The sequence below is a fragment of the Aethalodelphis obliquidens genome, unplaced genomic scaffold (assembly GCF_003676395.1).
Source record: "Aethalodelphis obliquidens isolate GAN/ISIS:26980383/991018 unplaced genomic scaffold, ASM367639v1 scaffold32, whole genome shotgun sequence".
Classification (NCBI taxonomy): Eukaryota; Metazoa; Chordata; class Mammalia; order Artiodactyla; family Delphinidae; genus Aethalodelphis; species Aethalodelphis obliquidens.
The window spans coordinates 13,421,528-13,437,490 of NW_020837976.1; the positions used below are offsets into that span (position 1 = coordinate 13,421,528).

At 43.7% G+C, this 15,963-nt stretch overlaps 2 long non-coding RNA genes across 4 annotated transcripts in view; both read right to left on the bottom strand.

The window, feature by feature from the left end:
* LOC113631356 (uncharacterized) overlaps positions 1 to 11,949 on the bottom strand; it is a 44,628-nt gene extending 32,679 nt beyond the window's left edge. Inside the window, exons 1-2 of the long non-coding RNA XR_003437278.1 lie at positions 9,956 to 11,949; positions 9,164 to 9,414 (exon numbers count right to left, since the gene is read on the bottom strand). This is a non-coding gene — a long non-coding RNA (uncharacterized LOC113631356). The remainder of the gene's footprint in view (positions 1 to 9,163; positions 9,415 to 9,955) is intronic.
* Positions 11,950 to 11,963: 14 nt separating this feature from the next.
* Positions 11,964 to 15,963, bottom strand: part of LOC113631352 (uncharacterized) — a 93,295-nt gene continuing 89,295 nt past the window's right edge. For 2 of the 3 annotated variants that reach the window (XR_003437273.1, XR_003437272.1), the window contains one exon: positions 11,965 to 14,797. This is a non-coding gene — a long non-coding RNA (uncharacterized LOC113631352). Of the gene's footprint in view, positions 14,798 to 15,963 lie in introns of all 3 variants that reach the window. The other variant, XR_003437274.1, reaches the window with a different exon arrangement.

The window sequence follows — 15,963 nt, forward strand, 5'->3', positions numbered from 1 at the left end:
AGAGAAAATCTGTGAATGTATTGGGCCAGTAGATGTTTGATAAAACCTTAATAGTAAACACTTGTTGCAAAAGTTGTGTTTAATATGTTTGGGTTTTTTTAAAGTACTCTTGTACTTTAACTTATATTTTTTCAAACCAAAAGCCAAATTTCTATTTAACGATAAAACCCTAGAGACTTTGTTATTTAAATCAAACAAAAGAAGGATGCCTGCTGTCACCACTACCACTTAACAGTGTTCAGGAAGTTCTGACAATACATTAAGATCTGAAACAGAAAGGAGGTAAAAAACGTCATCAAGAACAACAATGTGTTCTCATTATTTGCAGATGACTGTCATTTATTTGTTTCTTCATTCACCAAATATACACTGAGAGCCTCCTCTATGTCCCACACCATTCAGGGAAACGGAATGCAAACTCCCTGCCTTCACGGAGCTGACAGGAGGCAGGGTTGGAGACAGATAAGCAAACAAGTGAAACAAAATAAAGAATGTGCCTTGAAGAAAACGAAAACAGTTGACAGAGTGACAGGGCAGAAGGAGCCATTCCGTAGCAGGTGGTCAGCCTAACTAAAGAAGGGATATTTGACCATAGCGTGAAAGGTACAAAAGAGCAAGCCATGGGGCAAGTGGACAGTTTTCCAGGTTGGGGAGCAGTGAGGGCAAAGCCCCTAGGACAGGAAGAAGGTCAGCAAGCTGATTAGGGCAGTGTGGACAAGGAATAGTTAGGTGAAGGGAAGGAGCCCAAGATAGGGCCAAAAAGCGGGCAATAGGAGGGCTAATAACAGGCAGAATAATGGCTCCCAAAGATGGTCATGTCCTAATCTCTGGAACCTGTGAATATGTTAGTTTACTTTGCAAAGGAGAATTAAGTTTGCAAATGGATATAAGGTTGCTAATCAGCTGACCCTGAGGTGGGGAAATTATCCTAGATTAGCTGAGTGGTCCCAAGGCAATCACAAGTCTCCTTAAATGTAAAAGAGGGTGAATCAGTGGTAGAGTGATGTGATATAAGAAAGACTCAACTGGACATTGCTGGCTTTGAAGATGGAAGGGGGCCATGAGCCAAGGATGCAAGCAGCCCCTAGAAGCTAGAAAAGGTGAAAAAACAGATTATCCCTTAAAATCTACGGAAAGGAACAGAGCCCTACTGACACGTTGATTTTAAGCCAGTAAAACCCATTTTGGACTTCTGGCCTCTAGAATTGTAAGATAACAGATTTGTGCTTTTATACCACTAGCTTGTGTTGTTACACCAGCAATAAGAAACAAACACAACGGTGTATTACACTATTTTCAAATATTGAATTAGCATTCCATCCCTGGAATAAACTCTATTTAGCCAGTGTATAATTCTTTTACAGACTGGTGAATTCCGCTTGCTAATGTCTTGTTAAGAGTTTTTGTATCTATATTCATGAGGGATATTGATCTACAGATTTCCCTTTTTGTGTTATCATGGTGTAGTTTAAGAGTTCTTTGTAAATTTTGGATAACAGTCCTTTATTAGATGTGTCTTTTGCAAATATTTTCTCCCAGTCTGTGTCTTGTCTTCCCATTTTCTTGGTTGTCTTTCACAGAGCAGAAGTTTTTAACTTTAATGAAGTCCAACTTATCAATTATTTCTTTCATGGATCATGTCTTTGTTGTTCTATCTAAAAAAGGCATCACAATACCCAAAGTCATAGGTTTTCTCCTGTGTTATTTTCCAGGAGTTTTATAGTTTTGCATTTTACAGTTAGATCTATGATCCATTTTAAGTTAATTTTTGTGAAGGGTGTAAGGTCTCTGTCTAGGTTATTTTTTTTTTGTATGTAAATGTTCAGTTGTTCCAACATCAACTGTTGAAGAGACTATCTTTGTTCCACTGTATTGCCTTTGCTTCTTTGTCAAAGAGTAGTTGACCATATTTATGGGGCACTCTTTCTGGGCTTTTGATTCTGTTCTATTGATTTATCTGTCTGTCTTTTCACCAATACGATACTGTCTTAATTTTTATAGCTATATAATAAGGCTTGAAGTCAGGTAGGATCAGTTGCCCAATATTGTTCTTTTTCAGTTTTGTGTTGGCTCTTCTTAGCCTTTTGTCTCTCCATATAAACTTTAGAATCAGCTTGTTGATAATCCATAAAATAAATTGCTAGTTTCCCCTGAGGGTAGGTCTTGTTAAGAACAGATTTCTTGGCATATTTCAAAATGGTTTCTTTTCCCCTCCCCATGCCAGATGCCCCGAGGTAATTCTTCTCTGATATCTACTGTGGGGATCTGATTGAGCTCCTGGGGGTAAATCTCACAATATTGTGAGGGTCCCTCTGTGTCTGGGTGCCCTGGAGTTTTTAACTCTCAGATTTGTCCACACTGAGCCTCCAGCCATCATAGTTCAGATTTTCCTACCCTGACTCTGGCTCCTGCAGTGAATTCTGCTCATGAGTCTCCGCTCCTCTGGTAAGCTGGGACTCCCTGTATTCGCCTGACTCTTCGATCCTGGGGCAGTGGTTTGCCCTGTGTCCTCCCCTCTTCTATGGATCCAAGAAGAGTTGTTGATTTTTCAGTCTGTTCAGCTTTTTACATGTTGTTGGAATGGATGGCGACTTCCAAGTTCCTTACCTGTGGAACTGGAAACCAGAACTCCTTCCTGTACGTCTTAGACTTCCACTTTTATTTACCTTCTAGAGTTTTTATTTTCTTAGAGTTTTTCTTTTTTTAAAATTTAATTTAAATTTTTATACAGCAGGTTCTTACTAGTTATCTATTTCATACATATTAGTGTATATATGTCAATCTCAATCTCCCAATTCATCCCACCACCCCCGCTTTACCCCCTTGGTGTCCATACGTTTGTTCTCTACGTCTGTGTCTATATTTCTGCCTTGTAAACCAGTTCATCTGTACCATTTTTCTAGATTCCACATATATGCGTTAATATACGGTATTTGTTTTTCTCTTTCTGACTTACTTCACTCTGTATGACAGTCTCTAGGTCCATCCACATCTCTACAAATGACCCAATTTCATTCCTCTTTACGGCTGAGTAATATTCCATTGTATATACGTACCACATCTTCTTTACCCATTTGTCTGTTGATGGGCATTTAGGTTGCTTCCATGTCCTGGCTATTGTAAACAGTGCTGCAATGAACATTGGGTGCATGTGCATTTTTGAATAGTTTTTCTAGTTTTTCTTTTTAAGGCACCTCTTTGTATAGTATTTTTTTCAGCAGTTTGCTCAAGATATTATACTATATGTATATAACATCAGTCTACTGAGGTCAACATTTTTCAGTCCAAGTGAAGTGTTATGTTTTTAGCACTCATCCTCTTTAATTGTGTCCTGAATGTACACATGGGATTTTTAGATCAGGAGTAGATTTCTTATTATTTACCTTACAGAAAATAACAAGCATGTGCTTCTCCCATGTCCTTGGAACAATACAGTGAGGGCCAGGTCAAATACAAAGACACATGCAAAGTCTACATTGTAAGTGAGAAACACAGAGGAGTGAATTTTGGCCATTTATATGCAGGAGAAAGGCAGATGCCTCTCTCTACCCTCTGAAAGAATCTCCTTGGAAATGTCTTACTTGAACACTTTGAAATAAATATCTCAAGGGTCCAAACAGCCCAATTCTCAGCTTTTAAAATGTACAAATATCTGTGTGTCCTGGGTTTCATCCCTTTTGAAATTTCAAAAGCCATTACCTAGAAAAATAATGCTCAAACCTAGATACCTATCCTGAAATGTAACTTTTTTGCTCTTGGGTGGATAAAACAAGGCTAATGGATGGAAGCAATTAGTTCTACTATTAGGGAAACAGATGACTTCAGATCTAGTTTCTGAGTGAAGTGAAAACAAACATTACATTTATTGAACACTGATTCCCCAGTCTCTGGAGTCTGAGACTTTTATAGGAACACTGAGAAATTCATGTGATATATTTACCAAAAAAACTTCACCTCCCTTTGATTCCTTTTACTCTTCCCCATTTACATTATGATTGTCTTAGCTATTTTCTCTAAATACACTGAGAACTACATCAGAAAATGTAGTAATTTTAGATAATAATAAAAACTTCAACTAAAAAGAAAAAAAAATGTAGTAATTTTCCTTCAACCACCAAACATAATTTAGAAAACTTAAGAGGAAAAGGAAAATCTGTTGTATTTACTCATAGTTTTACTCTTTCTGTTTTTCTTTCTTCCTTACTGATGTTTCACGAATTCTTTTATTTTTTTGGTAACAGCTTTACTGAGATATAATTCACAGAATACAATTTACTCATTACAAGTGTACAATTCAATAGTTTTTTAGTATATTAACAGAGCTGTGCAACCATCATCACAATTTTAGAACATTTTTATCACCTCAGAAAGAAGCCCCATACTCTTTAGCCATCACTCCCCAAGTCCTAGGCAACCACTAATCTACTTTTTTTCTGTAGATTTACCTATTCTGGAGATTTTATATAAATGGAATATAGTGTTTTCTGATTGGCTTCATTTAGCTTATATTTTCAAGATTCATCCATGTTGTAGCATGTATCAATATTTCAGTCCTTTCTATTGCCAAATAATATTCCATTGTGTGGATATACCACACCTGATTTATCCATTCATCAGTTAACAGACATTTGGGTTGTTTCCACTTTTGACTATTTATGAATAATGCAGGTATGAACATTTATGTACAAATTTTTTTGCAGGACATTTTACTTGGGTATATACCGAGGAGTGAAATTGCTGGGTCGTATGATAACTCTATGTTTAATTTTCTGAGTACCTGCCAAACTGTTTTTCAAAGCAGTTGCACCATTTTACATTCCCACCAGCAACGTATGAGGGATCCAGTTTCTCCACATCATCCAAACTTGTTATTATCTTTTTTTTCTTTATTTTTTTGACTGCATTGAGTCTTAGTTGCGGCATGCAGGATCTTCGTTGAGGCATGCCGTAACTTTCATTGCGGTGCACAGTCTCTTTGTTGTGGCACACGGGCTTCTTTCTAGTTGTGGCGTGTGGGTTTCTCTCTAGTGGTGCGCAGGTTTCTCTCTACTTGTGGCATGCAGGTTTTCTCTTTCTGGTTGTGGCACGCGGGCTCCAGGGCGCATGGGCTCTGTAGTTGTGGCACACGGGCTCTCTCGTTGAGGTGTGTGAGCTCAGTAGTTGTGGTGCGCAGCATGTGGGAAATATGAACAGACCAATAACAAGTACTGAAATTGAAACTGTGATTAAAAACCCCCAACAGGTTGTGGGAATGTAAATTGATACAGCCACTATGGAGAACAGTATGGAGGTTCCTTAAAAAACTAAAAATAGAGCTACCATATGACCCTGCAATCCCACTACTGGGCATATACCCTGAGAAAACCATAATTCAAAAAGAGTCATGTACCACAATGTTCATTGCAGCTCTATTTACAGTAGCCAGGACATGGAAGCAACGTAACTGTCCATCGACAGATGAATGGATAAAGAAGATGGAATAAAGATGCAGATGTAGAGAATGGACTTGAGGACACGGGGAGGGGGAAGGTAAGCTGCGACAAAGTGAGAGAGTGACATGGACTTATATATACTACCAAATGTAAAATAGATAGCTAGTGGGAAGCAGCTGCATAGCACAGGGAGATCAGCTCGGTGCTTTGTGACCACCTAGAGGGGTCATCAAAACAGTATGATACTGACACAAAAATAGAAATATAGATCAATGGAACAGGATAGAAAGCCCAGAACTAAATCCATGCACCTATGGTCAATTAATCTACAACAAAGCAGGCAAGACTATATAATGGAGGAAAGACAGTCTCTTCAATAAATGGTGCTGGGAAAACTAGACAGCTACATGTTAAAAAAATGAAATTAGAACACTAATTTCAAAAAATAAACTCAAAATAGATTAAAGACCTAAATGTAAGGCTGGACACTATAAAACTCTTAGAGGAAAACATAGGTAGAACACTCTCTGACATAAATCACAGCAATATGTTTTTCAATCTGTCTGCCAGAGTAATGGAAATAAAAACAAAAATAAACAAATAGGACCTAATTAAACTCAAAAGCTTTTGCACAGCAAAGGAAACCATAAACAAAAAGACAACCCACAGAATTGGAGAAAATATTTGCAAATGATGTGAGACAAGAGATTAGTCTCCAAAATTTACAAACAGCTCATGCAACTTAATATCATAAAAACAACCCAATCAAAAAATGGGCAGAAGACCTAAATAGATACTTCTCCAAAGAAGACATACAAATGGCCAAGAGGCATATTAAAAGATGTTCAACATTGCTAATTATTAGAAAAATGAAAATCAAAACTACAATGAGATATCACCTCACATCAGTCAGAATGGCCATCACCAAAAAAATCCACAAACAGTAAATGCTGGAGACAGTGTGGAGAAAAGGGAACCGTCCTACACTGCTGATGGGAATGTAAATTAGTATAGTCACTATGGAGAACAGTATGGAGGTTTCTTAAAAAGCTAAACATAGAGCTACCATATGATCCTGCAATCCCACTCCTGGGCATATATCCAGAGAAAGACATGGTCCGAAAGGATACATGCACCCCAGTGTTCACTGCATGCAGCACTGTTTACAATAGCCAAGAAACCTAATTGGAAGCAACCTCAATGTCCATCAACAGATGAATGGATAAAAAAGATGTGGTATACATATCCATTGGAATATTACTCAGCCATTAAAAAGAATGAAACAATGCCATTTGCAGCAACATGGAGATTACCATACTGAGTGAAGTAAGTCAGACAAAGACAAATATCGTATGATATCGCTTATATGCAGAATCTAAAAATAATGATACAAATGAACTTATTTACAAAACAGAAACAGACTCACAGACTTAGAGAACAAACTTATGGTTACCAGAGGGGAAGGGCTGGGGGGGAGGGATAGTTAGGGAGTTTGGGATTGACATGTACACACTACTATATTTAAAATGGATAATCAACAAGGACCTACTGTATAGCACAGGGAACTCTGCTCAATATTATGTAACAACCTAAATGGGAAAAGAATTTGAAAAAGAATGATACCTGTATATGGATAACCAAATCACTTTCCTGTACACCTGAAACTAACACAACATTGTTAATCAACTTATACTCCAATATAAAATAAAAAGTTAAAAAAAAAAACTTCCTTTAGCTATCCTTTTAGAGTAGTTCTACTGGAAACAGATCCTCTTAGTTTTTCTTCATCTGAGAATGTCTTAATTTACCCTTCCTTCCTAAAGCATATTTTCATTGGATATAGAATTGTGAGTTGATGATTCTTTACTTTTAGCACTTGAAAAATGTTATGCTACTTCCTCTGGCCTCTATGATTTCTGATGAGAAATCCACTGTCATTTGAATTATTTTTCCTTTATGGGTAAGGTGTCACTTCTCTCTCACTGATAAAGAATTTTTTCTTTGTCTTTAGTTTGCAGAATTTTTATCATGATATGTTTTGATTTGGCTTTCTTTGGGCTTATCCTGTTGGGGATTTGCTCAGTTTCTTATATCTGTAGACATATATCTTTTGTCATATTTGGGATATTTTCAGCTATAATTTTTTTGAATACCTTTTCAGCCCCATACTTTTTCTCATCTCCTTCTGAGACTCCAGTGACACAAATATTTGATCTGTTTATAATCCTACAGGTCTGTGAGGGTCTGTTATTAATTTTTTAACCTGTTTTTTCTTTATTGTTCAGATTAGGTAATTTTCCTATTATATTTTTATAAATTTATTTATTTATGTTTTGGCTGTGTTGGGTCTTCATTGCTGTACACGAGCTTTCTCTAGTTGCGGTGAGAGGGGGCTACTCTTCATAGTGGTGCGCGGGCTTCTCATTGCGGTGGCTTCTCTTATTGCAGAGCATGGGCTCTAGGCACACGGGCTTCAGTAGTTGCGGCTCACGGGGTCTAGAGCGCAGGCTCAGTAGTTGTGGCGCACGGGCTTAGTTGCTCTGCGGCATGTGCGATCTTTCCGGACCAGGGCTCAAACCCGTGTCTGCTGCATTGGCAGGCAGATTCTTAACCACTGTCCCACCAGGGAAGCCCTGTTATCCTTTTTCTAATTGCTCACATACTTGTTTATTTTTTACATAGATGTATAATTTATGGTAGTCTATGTTTATTAAGGTTATATATGTATAAATAAATATTTATACTAATCATTATTACTATAATTGCTATTTGCCTATAAACCTCATCCCACTCGAATAAATAATCTCAGTGTTAGATGCCTACTTGCCCATTTGGGCTGCTGTGTCACCTCAAATCAGGATCCACCACCCTCTCACCCTCACACTCCCACCTTCACTCACGTCTGCTCAATCTCAGGAAACTATGTCAAAGCAATTTTGCCACAATCATATTAACAAGATGACCTCTTGATCTGGTATCTCCAAGCAAGAAGCTAAGTACAGGACAGTGCCAACAGACAACTGGTTGACAAGGCATTTGGGTGCCTCTACCCAGGCTCTTCAGTACAGAGTCTGGCTCATGCCACCAATCAGAGTCACACTGTAATGGTGGCTCTTCCCAGGGGCCCAGAAAGGAGGGCCCAGGCTTTGTCCCAAAGGAGGTACAAGGGCAGGAATATCTGAGACTCAGGGGACAGAACTTCACACATAAATACTGGGAGCCTATCACTTTCCAGGAGTCCCAGAGCCCCAGGGACCAAAGCCCAGGATACCAGCACAGGCTCCAGTGGCACAAGGCCTACGTCTGGAAAGGTGAAAGCCTGCAGCAACCTGACACACTGTTATATTCTCAAATCAGAAAATAAGGAATCTCAGAGCAACTGAATGGGAGCCCGCCTGATAATACCTGGTGTTGTCACCCTTGGCCATCTTCCACTGCACAGCTGCAGCCAATCTCATTCTTCACAGCACAAACCAGTCCCAAGGGAAAAAATGGCCCTTACTCTCAGAACCCAAGGCATACGAACCAGTAGACAGGTTACAGCTGGTCCTAATGCACCTTGGGCTACCCATCCTGAACACTCTTATCCAGAAAGAACTAGAGCTTAGTCACTTTAGTGCACTTCTCGCAGTAGGTTTTTGGGGAAAGAAAAGAAACACGTGCAAACACACACACACACTCCCTCACTCACAGACATATGCAGGAAAAAAAAAAAAATCCCAGGCACTCACCTACATCCTTGGGGCCGGTTGTTCCTGCCAGCAGCTGTGAGGTGTCCCGAATTCGTCCCAGGAAACATCCTCGCCTACTCCTGGAGCCTTTTCTCTGCAGAACAGCCCGAATGCATTGCTTTCTCTTTGAAACCGGCGCAACTGCCAGCGCCCTGCGGTGGGAGAGCTGGCCCCTTCACCCAAGCCCCTCCATCAGGAAATGTTCTCCTCTTTGAACACCACGACGGACACCTGAGGGCCAAGGATAGGGCCTGGGGAGGGAGGGATGCCGTGTGGGGCTTCCCAGGAAGGCAAACAGGAGCCCCAAAGGTGCGCTGTGCGCCTTAGGTTGCGTGGCGGTTAAGTGCGGGGCCTGATGGAGGAGCGGGCAGAGGATGGGCTGGAAGCCACCGAGCGACAGGGGAGGCGCAGCGAATGGCTGCACAGGGCCCAACGCTCTGCTCCTTTCAGCTCTCTTCCCCGAGGAAGCCCGATCTCGTAGAATCTCGAGAGATCTACCGGGAGACGGTTGGTCCTGGAATGAAAACACCTGGGTTCCCCAGGGGCTGCAGGCCCTGCCTCCCAGACTCCTTCTTAAAGAGTCTGGCTCACGCCACCTATCAACCAGACCCCAGTTCTCAGAGTCGCAGGGAACCCAGAAGAATTTGGTCGCTCCATAGCCTGGCCCACTGGGGCCACACCCTCAGCGAGGCCCAAGGCTCTTAGTTAACCCTGGAAACCCCGGGCCCATCACCCCTCCGGATGAACTGGAGAGACTCCAGCAGACCCCCCGAGTTGCGTGTTGCTTGTCACCTTAACAAGAACCTTGGATTCCGATGGTGAGGATCGTCACGGCTTTGTAGTAACACCTCTGAATGTCTCCGAACCCACTGGAAATAAGAAATTTATTTTATTGAAGGCTGTGAATCTGCTTTTAAAAGAAATGAGTTTGCCAAGGAACACCCGGTTTTAATAACGACAGACATTGCAGATCTTTAGAGCAAATATCTACCAAAATGACTAGAATTGTCTCTAGGTGTGCGGTTTTTACAGCTCTCCACCTATTTTTAGCAGTGAGAAGCGAGGAGTCAGAGCTTCTGGAGGAATTGGCTTTTGTGAAAGATGTCAATTTATCAGGACCTCAGTGAGAGAGACTGGAGTGAGGGGCGTGGGGAGCTGGGGGCAGACCCCAGGACTGCAGTGAACCGTCACCTCTGCTCCCAAGCTCCAAGCCCCACTCCCACCCCATCCCGCGTGTGTCACTGTGTTTGTCCTTTCTCCGCCTGGCCCAGACCCCTGCCCTGCGCTGCCTGAGGTGGGAGGTGCTGGAGAATGAGGCCCAGGTGCGGTTGATCTACAGAAAGGGTGAGGCAGAAGGGGGCAATGTCTTTCCTGGATCAATAATGCACTTCCCAAAGCAGTGAGAACTTCTTAGCGCAGAAAACGTGCCCCAAAGTGACCACTCAGTCAGTGCCTGGCACACAGTAGTTCCTGGAGAAACGCGTTTAACCAATCCCTGCCCTTACGGAAATCGGACTCCCCACCCCCACCCCCTTTTATCCTGGGGGAGGAGGTGCAACCTTAGCTTAACAATGAGCAGCTGATCTAGGCTCGTGCGGAGGCCACGGCGGATCAGGCTCTGCGCAGCCCTTGCACAGGCCCCATGGGAGCATGAGCTTAGGTCGGGAGGAGTCAGAACCCGGTCCTGAGGGGGATGGGAGGGAAGGACCCAACTCTACAAGCCTAAAATGGAAAAAAGTCCTTCGAGGAGTTTCCCAGTCTGGATTCCATGGCATCGTAAAAGGTGTTCTGTGGAAAATGTACATCCCGGTTACGTAGGTCTGGGGAACTACGGGTTAAACAAACTTAGGCGAGTCTCCCGCGTCTCGCCGAGCCTTTCTCACCAGAGGTGACTCCGGCCGGATATGCAAGATGAAGGTGCCGGATTCTGTGAGCAGAGCGCCCTCTGGGGGAAATACCGATGGATGCAATAGGGAGGGCTTGTCTATGCCAAACTCCTGCTTTCAATAAGGACCCTGAGGCTCCAGTGAGCTTGAAAGGCTCAACTGGGGCCCTACTGAGCTGTGAAAAAGTCCCAGATTCTGAGAGAGAAGGAGAGGCCTTCTCCTCACCTGCCCGCGGTGTCTCTGGGGATCAGGGACCACGTCCAGGGCCGTTGGAGTTGGGGCCGGTAGGTACAGGGTCCCTGGTGGGGGCCCTCCCCACAGGCTCTACTCCCCGTGACACTTGCCGGAGCCACTGTGCACGGAGGGGGGGTGTGTGTGGCGGGAGGAGACTGCCTGGGGCGCAGATGCGTGTATTCCTTCGTTCCAAGGAGACAGCGTGAGGAGGACCTGGGTGTGGAAGGCAGAGGATGATGAAGGAACTGACTGAGGCGGCCTCCCAACCAGATGTCCCTTCCCCAGGGTGGTCCCTGAGGAGCACAGGGGCACCCTAGAGGTCGGGGAGCTTCAAAGCGGACAGGCCTGAGGTCCCTGTCCTGGCCCTTCACTCCGCCAGTCGCTAGGTAGCCGAAGGAGTCTCAAGACTCTGCCGGCTGTAGCCCCATGGGGACCGCGCTGCTCCGGGCCTGGCCCAGGAGGTGCTCAGCCCCGACAGCTCCCCAGGGGCTGGCGGAAGAGCACCAGGCAGCCTGCAGGAGGTTAACGAACATCATCAGAAGGTCGCATGTTGGGACTCCCTCATCCCCAAGGTCTCGAAACGGTCCAGGCAGTGTCTGCCTCCACTCTAGACTCCAGCCCTGCCCCTCAGGCCCCGGCTACAGCCTGGTTGGGGCCTCCTGGCCTCTCTGCCACCGACCCCTTCTCCCTTTAAACACACACACACACACACACACACAGCCAGAACCACCTTTGGGCAGTCAGTCATTTAACACTGGGCTCAGCGTTTGTGCCGGCAACAGGCAGACAACAGTGGGCAAGGTCGACACCTTGTCCTTGGGAACACTGGTGCCCAGGACAATGGTGGGCACAGAGCAGGTTCTCCCTACAGGTTTGCTGACTGACTGATCCACCTAAGCAATTAACGAGATCTATGTGGATGTTGCCCTCATGTTCCCACAGTCCAGTAGGGGAAACTGGTGTGAATTAAACAATTGCAAATGCTTAATTAACAATTGCCACCATGATAAGGACCAGGAGGGAAAAGTACAGAATTCTGTGGGATCTATGGTCAGGTAGGCTTCCCTGAGGAAGTGAGATTTCAGCTGACACCTGAGGATGAGAAAGAGTTGGCTGGGTGAAGTGCAGAAGAAGGAGCGTTCCAGGTGAGGGCAACAGCACATTTGAGGCCTGAAGCCCAGCTCCTGTCTTGGCTGTCTCGGCTTGGGTCCCCTCAGTGGCTCCCCCATGATGGCTGCACACCTGGGCCCACAGCACTCACCCTTCTGCCAAATTTCTCTCCCTCTGCTCTCCTGCAGGGCTCAGGACCCAGCCTGTCCTGCGTTCCCAGCTCTATGCCTTTGCCCTGGTGCTGGGGAGTGGGGGGCTCCCCTATCTCCACCTGTTCAAAGCTTTCCCTGGGTTCCAGTTCTGGGTGAGATGGAGTAAGCACATGCCACCCTGTCTGTCCCACTCAATACAACTGTACCCCCGGACAGCAGGCATGGAGCAGCTATCTGAAGACTCTGAGAAGTACATAGCAGCAGGGGGATTGGGGAAGGAGAGCAGAATTTGAAGCACCCAGGCACTAGCAGTGAGTTCACTACTTTTGTTCTCCAGTACAGCATACCTTGTTTTATTGCCCTTCGAAGATATTGCAGGGTTTTTTCTTTTATAAATTGAAGGTTTGTGATGACTCTGTGTTATCAGATGATGCTTAACATTTTTTTTTACCAATGAAGTATGTTTTGATTAAGGTATGTGCATTGTTTTTTAAACATAATGCTATTGCATACCTAATATGTGACAGTATAGAGTCAACATAACTTTTATATGCACTGGAAAACAAAAAAATTCATGTGACTTGCTTTATTGCAATATTCACTTTATTGTGGTGGTCTGGAAGGGAATCCGCCATGTCTCTGAGCCTTGGCTCCAGGCTGCCGGATATCTGCAAGTGGACGCGGGTAGTGATGGCTGTGATCTGGGCAATGAAGGCTTGATCAGCAGTTTGCTTCCAGTGGTCTCATCAGAGAATCCTTACTGAATACATCTGCATCAGTGGCACCACTGTCCCATCAGCAGTGGCAATATGTTTCCCCGAGTTACTGCCCCACAGAGGGGTGTCTGTAATCTGCCAGTCCAGAATCTCCCCAGTAGCAGGCCAGGTGGTGGCCCATCAGCAACTCAGGCTCAGGGGAGGACTGGCCAGTACGATTAGGACTGTGGTGAGCTCTGGCCCTTGAGAGAACAATCGCGGTCACTTTCTGCCTGATGGATATGGTGCTGAGCAGCTGCAACAGTGCTGACGCCATCAACTTAGCTAAACCACCAGTGCACCAGGCCCAAGAGTTTAGGGGTTTCTTTGTGAAGCCAGGGCCCCTTTGGGTCAGTGGCTTTGCTTTAGGGGACATGGCAGGGGATACTGTTTCCCCTAAAGGTGTCAACGCCCCATTTTATGTGAAGGTGAGATGCCAGGAGGGCCAGGCAACCTGGTTCTTGAATATATGTGCCATTTCCTTTTGAACAGAGAGATCTTTTGGGCTCTTTCCACCTTGTTAGTCATTGAGTCTGATTTGATACGCCTCAAAATGGGCATTCAGGCCAAAGAGCCACAAGCCATGCACGGGTCAGACATGCAGTTTCCACAAGAGCTTGGTAATAACTTGCTCAAAAACAAAACCAAAAGGCCACCGGTGGCTTGTCCGGCAGGTGGCGCTGTTATACCAGGAAATGCCCCGGCATAGTCTGCCGGCCATTAAATCTTTAAAACTGATTTCTCCTCTTGCAGGAATTCTGTATTGTCTCTGCCGGACCACCAGGGATGGTTTAGGGAGGAAACGATAGAGGGGAGGTTGCATTCTACACGTACCTCCAGCACTTCTGTACACGCAGCGATCCCGGATGGGAGAATCCCCTCTGCCACTCACCTGACAGGAAGACAGACTAGAACCCTCGGTACTTACCATCCGTTCAGTGGTGGAAGCCACAACAGTACAGTGAATGGCCCACAGGACCCTGCCCAAAGGCCCCTTAGGATTTCCTTCCCTTCTGCAAACTTCACCAAAACCCAATCGTTTGAATTCGGGAGCCTTTTTACTCCATGAGAACATGAACCAAGGAGTCTAACATGCACAAGAGTCAGGGACTACAGTGATGTGAGTCCCTAACACCAGAACAACACGTTAACCCCTGGCTGGCAGTTCATGGAGCACAGGGGGCGGTGGAGGCTAGCCCCTGGGGGACGGTGGGAGCAGCAGAAAGGAAACAATGTCAGCCTCTTTTCTCCAGTTCTCCAGGGTCTACACCTGAGCATGCCACTTATTGCTCCCAGCGTCTGGTGCGTGGGCCCAGGGGCTTCTTTCTTCCTCTGCACAGGCCACCACCTTCCGACCTGCATCCTCTGTGCTTTGGGCACCCACGCAGTGCTGAGAAATGGCCCAGGCAAAACAGGGGTCAGGACTTTACAGTTTTGGCACACACAGTAGGAGATGCAGGAGAGCAAGAAGCTCAAAGAGAATTGTCTCTCCCAAAACTGAAAAAAATTATATGAAGAGATAATGTCAAAACCATACTAGATAACTTAAAATGGAATACCAAAAAATGTTTTTTTAAGTAACCTAAACAAAGGTAGGAAAGGGGAAACAGAAGAATGAAAAATAGAGGGAACAAACCGAAAACAAATAATAAAATGGTCATATCAATAATTACATTAAATGTAAACAACATAAACACACCAATTCAAGATAGAGATTGGCAGAATGGATTTTTAAAAAATGACCCAAGCACCTGCTGTCTACAAGAAACTCTCTTCCCATATTATGATATAGGTAGGTTAAAAAGAAAAAGTATGAAAAAAACTATACCATGGAAACCCTAACAAACCAAAGCAAGGGTGACTAAATATCAAAGTAAACTTCAGAGCAAAGAAATTAGCAGAGTTAGAGAGAGACATTACACATTGTTAGAAGAATCAATCCACTCATAACAATTCTAAATGTATTTCTAACATTTCTAAATGTATAAACACCTGAGAATAGGAGCTTCAAAATATATGAAGCAAAAATTGTCATAGCAGAAAAGTAGTAGACATATCCACAATTATACTTGGAAGCTGCAGCACTCCTCTCTATGTAATATATAGAAAAAGTTACAGAAAATTAGCAAGGATAGAACTGAACAACACCATCAACTAGCTTGAATTAACTGATATTTATGGAACACTCCACACATTCTTTTCAAGTGCATATGGAGCATTTATCAAGATAGACTATATTGTGAGTCATAAATCAAACCTTAACAAACTTAAAAGGATTGAAATCATACAAAATATGCTTTCTGACTCTAATGAAATTAAACTAGAAATCAGTAACAGAAAGACAATTGAAAATTTTCCAAACACTAGCAAAGAAACAGCACACTTTTAAAAAGGAATCTCAAAGGAAATTAGAAAATACATTAAAAAGAAAGAAAATTAATATATAACATATCAAAATTGTGGGGTGTAGCTAAAGTGGGAGGGGAATTTATTGCATTAAATGCTTATATTACAAAATAAGAAATGTCTTAAAGCAACCACCTAAGCTTCTCCCATAAGAAACTGGGGGAGGGGGTGAGGAGGAGGGGGAGCAAAATAAACCCAAAGCGAGTAGGAGATAGAAATAATAAAGATCAGTTACTAATGAAATTGAAAATAGACAA